Source organism: Panthera tigris, chromosome B3 (genome assembly GCF_018350195.1).
Source record: "Panthera tigris isolate Pti1 chromosome B3, P.tigris_Pti1_mat1.1, whole genome shotgun sequence".
NCBI classification, from domain to species: Eukaryota; Metazoa; Chordata; class Mammalia; order Carnivora; family Felidae; genus Panthera; species Panthera tigris.
Genome location: NC_056665.1, coordinates 32141970 through 32146685, shown reverse-complemented (window position 1 = coordinate 32146685; position 4716 = coordinate 32141970). Strand labels below are relative to the sequence as shown.

General features: G+C 49.7%; 1 long non-coding RNA gene across 1 annotated transcript; it reads right to left on the bottom strand.

Annotated features, from left to right (window-relative positions):
• Positions 1–1085: 1085 nt before the first annotated feature.
• LOC122239211 lies at positions 1086–4308 on the bottom strand. The gene is made up of 3 exons (XR_006218163.1): positions 3854–4308; positions 1497–1631; positions 1086–1374 (listed from the first exon to the last, which is right to left on the bottom strand). It is a non-coding gene; the product is annotated as an uncharacterized LOC122239211 (long non-coding RNA).
• Positions 4309–4716: the final 408 nt, after the last annotated feature.

Sequence of the window (4716 nt, the reverse complement as noted above, 5' to 3'; positions counted from 1 at the left end):
TTATGATCCATATTGGGATAGTTGCTTAAGTTGTTTTAAAGCTATGTTCTTACTTCTCACCATACATGAAGACAAAATACACTAAAGGCTTAACAAATGAAATCATAACGTCATGAAAGAAATTTTAATTGAAAATGTTTAGAGGGTGCCTGGGTGGCTCAGTCACTTAAGCGTCCAACTCTTGATCTCACCTCAGATTTTGATCTCACAATTGTGAATTCAACCCCAGCACTGGGCTCCACACTGGGCATGGAGCCTACTTAAAAAAAAAAAAAAAAAAAAGGTATGTATGAGATGCCTGGGTGGCTCAGTCGGTTAAGCATCTGACTTTGGCTCAGGTCATGATCTCATAGTCTGTGAGTTCAAGCCCCACGTCGGGCTCTGTGCTGACAGCTCAGAGCCTGAAGCCTGCTTCGGATTCTGCATCTCCCTCTCTCTCTGCCCCTCCCCTGCTCACATTCTGCCTCACTCTCTCTCAAAAATAAACATTACAAAAAAAAATTTCTTTAATGTATATAGTCTTGAAAGCAAAGGCCACACAACAATAAATTCTGGGATCATAAGGTAAAATTAATAATTTGACAGCTTAAAAATGAAGTGCTTTGGCACATCAGCAAAGTATAAAAAATGCTGATGCAGGGTGCCTGGGTGGCTCAGCCAGTTAAGCATCCGACTCTAGATTTCAGCTCAGGTCATGATCTCACGGTTCGTGGGTTCGAGCTCCACGTAGGGCTCTGTGCTGACAGCTCAGAGCCTGGAGCCTGCTTCAGGTTCTGTGGTTCTGTGTCTCCCTCTCTCTGCCCCTCCCTTACTCATTCTCTCTCTCTCTCTCTCTCTCTCTCTCTCTCTCTCACACACACACACACACACACACACACACACACACACCATTAAATAAATAAATAAACATTTTAAAAAAGGCTCCCTCTCACAGGTAATCAAAGAAATTCAACTAAAAAAATACATTGATGTGTTTTTAACCTACCCAATGTTTAATGCTCTTTAAGAAGATAGTACCCAGTGGCGATAAGAGCCAGGGCACTCTAGAGACAGTTGAGTAACTTGTTTCAAAACCTTAGAAATATTCAAACCCTTTCTCCAGAAATCCAGCTTCTAATAAATGAATCTAAGGAACTAATAATGCCTGATGCTTATTGTTTGTAAGCACCAGACTCTGTACTAAACACACCCTATATGTCACCTCATTTAAGTCCTTACCGTTATTCCCATTTGACAGAAAGAAAAAAGGCATAATGAGTCCTGCAGCTCACAAAGAAGGGCTGGACCCAAACCCAGGCACTTGAGGCTCCTACATAGCAGAGGCAGACAAAGGTTTACGTGCAAGGTTGCTTATTACAGCCTCGTTTATAAGAGCTAAGAAAGTAAAATGAAACCAACAAAGGGAGGTTACTAGTTAAATTATGATCTAAACATAGAATTCAGTCATCAAAAATCTTGTTGAAGAAAAATCATTTTAGATGTAGCCAAGTGCTGACCTAAGCAGAACTTCAAGGAGCTTCCTGCCGGAAGTTGCCAGCTGCTGTGATGTTCCATTTCTCGATCTAGGTGGTAGTTCCATGGGTGTCTTCACTCTGGGATCGTTCATCAAACTTTACACTTTGCATGCTTTTCTGTGTGTACATTATAGTAAAAAAATTTTTTTTTGCAAATAATTTATTTATTTTGAGAGAGACAGAGAGAGAACAGGGGAAGAGGGGCAGAGAAAAAGGGAGAGAGAGAATCCCAAGCAGGCTCCATGCTGTCAGCACAGAGCCCCATGTGGGGCTCTCATGTTCAAGATCATGACCTGAACCTAGATCAAGAGTCGGATGCCTAACCAACTGAGCCACCTGGGCTCCCCTATAGTAAAACATTTTTAAGTTATTTTAAAAATGTTGTCAGATGCTTCTCCTCGTCTATGGAGCTAGTCTTCCGGGGTCCCCAGAGTCCCTCTTGGTTCTGCAGGCATAAGGCTGGCAGCCACCAGCCTACTCCTTGGGGACCTTCCATCTTGACCAGTGGGTCAGGATGCCCCAACTTAGACACGAGTTCCCCCTGCCAGAGTGAAACTGAGGATCTGACTGCAGCCTCAGGATCCAGGTTCAGTCCTGAAGGGGAGGAGGGCTTAACAGGGAAGGCTGGAGCTAGCCCCAAACAGAGGCATCTAGAGGGAACAAAGTCTTGGCCACCTCTTCTTCTGGGCAAGGAGGAGCTCCGGGGGTCAGTGTGAATGCTGAAAGGGGAAGCAGGTCGTGACGGTTACCCTGACATGAGAAGATGGTCATCCAATATCGTTGCGTAAGCAAAGCAGGTTATAAAGCAATGTGTGCAGCATGATTTCAATTTTTTTAATGAAGGAAAAAGCCTGAAAGAGTGGTCACTCTAAAGAGTGGTTACAGTGTAAGGTTTTTTTTTTTTTGATTTGTCTATATTCTAAATTTCCTGTAACTCATTTCTTTTGTAAACTGAAATAAAAAGCTATAGAATACGTGAAGGAGAGATTGCTAGCACCTTGCCTCCACTCCTGTTTCATAAGCTGTGACCCCTACTTCCAGGCCCCGGGTGGGCAAAACTAAACTCCTGGAGGGCTCCTGCGGTGGGGGGGTTGGGGGGAAAGGTGGTCCCACACACTAAACTACAGGAAATACCATCAGTGAAGAACCTTGTTTTGTCCAGTCCCGTGGCATACAGTAGGAGCTTAATCCATACCCATGACCACCACTAACCGCCTGCAAAGCTACACCCTTTGAGTAGAATCCCAGGCGTCAGACTCACGCCTCAGAAGTGCACTGGAGCGCTGGGCCCTGGCCACCTGCCCCAGAACACTGGCCTCCCCCCACCAGAGGGAAATAAGCAAACTGCATGAGCCCTAGGGAAAGCAGAAAGCGAGCCACCTCCCAAGGGTGAAGTCACACACAGAGTCACACATGGACAGGGACCATGGTTGGATGGACAGACAGAAATTCTCTTGAAGGTCACAGAGAGTTGGCACAACGCCCTCGCCTCCACTGGGGACTTGTCACTCTCGTCGTCTGTTGTGTTGCCCTCACTAGATTGCTCTTTGGGGCTCTTTGGGGCTCTTTGGGGACCAGCCAGGTGAGGCTTGTCACCCCTGCCACCAGCCCGGGGCCTGGCCTTCAGCAGGTATGCAGGGGACATGCTGACAGAATGTGAAGATGAAGAGGGGCACGTGGGTGGCTCAGTCGGTTAAGCGTCCGACTTCGGCTCAGGTCATGATCTCACGGTCCGTGAGTTCGAGCCCCGCGTCGGCCTCTGTGCTGACGGCTCAGAGCCTGGTGCCTGCTTCGGATTCTGTGTCTCCCTCTCTCTCTGCCCCTCCCCTGCTCACACTCTCTCTCTCAAAAATAAATTAAAAAAAAATTAAAAAAAATGTGAAGATGAGTAGTTGGGAGACAAACTGGGCAGACAGAGACAGAGTGAGTGGGGAAGACAGACAAATGGACAGACGGAATGAAGAGACCGCAGGCCTCAGAAATGGAGATGGAGAAGGTAAATGAGTGAATGAATGAGTGAACAAATGAATAACAAGATGGGGGAAGGTGTGGAGAAAAAAGAAACAAAAAAGCTAGAGAAACCCAGCGAGACCCAAATGAACAGTGGCAGGAAAATAAAAGCAGGGAGAGGAGAGGAGAGCGACTTCCCTCAGCCTTGCCAGGATGTTATTAGTCAGCATCATTGGGTTCCTTCCTCAGTTTCTCTCCTCAGGGTTTACAGGGCTGTAACCCAGGGGACTGGCACCCTGCTTGGTCTGGATGGCTCTCTCCTTTGGGCAAGGGACTGTTAACCTCCTTTCCCCCCACCCCCTGCTTCCTGGCTGAGGTCCACCCCCGACCTTGACAGAAGGGGCTCTCCCGCTCAGCAGGCCCCAGACGGCAGTTTCTGCACAATCCCTTCACTGAGGAAGGCCCCGGGATAAGATCCCCTCTCTTCCTTCCTGGACTGAAGATCAGCTGGGCCTCTACCAGCTCCGGAGCCCTGGGCCAGAGGGGTCTGGGTGGGAACAGGCAAGATTACCCATTCAGCAGGCCGCAGCCCCGCCTGCCTCTTGAGTGGGGGAGAAAGTCAGGAAAACCAGAAGATGGCCAGGCGGGTGGCTGAGGGGGATCTAGGGGGCTTCCTGCCTCCATGGAGACTTGCCTCTGTGCCCAGACTGTTATTTCAGCTCTGGTATTTCCAATTCCCCAGGGAACCACAGGGGAAGGGGCCCAGAGAGCTGGGAGGGAAAACCGAGTGGGAGGTGGCCAGGGCTACTGAATTCCCCTGGGTCCTAGAGAAGGATGGGTTCCTTCCCTCCCCCCACCCCCACCCCATCTGCCCCCCCCCCCAAAGGTCCTGACCTCACCTCCCCCCGCTTCCGGACTTCTCCAGAGTTCCAGCCCTGAGGAGAGACACTCCAAACCAAAGGGCCCCAGTCCCCACCATGGGCCCCTCCCTTGGCCTGGCTCTGGGGACCAAAGCCCCCCTGCTTCCCCAACCATTGCGCCAGATGTGGCTGCTGGGGAGCGGAGAGCACAGGCCTCAGCTGGCAATGGTCACTCGGTGGTCCTCTCCCTGCAGAGTCAGCAAGTTCCGTGCCAGCTCGCCAGGCCTCCTCGTTCAGCACTTCCTTCAGCCCCCTTTCCAGAGGCAGCGCCATGTAGTTCGTGGTCCAAGGCTGGCTGGGCTGGGCCTTCTGTTCCCGATTCAACACAAATC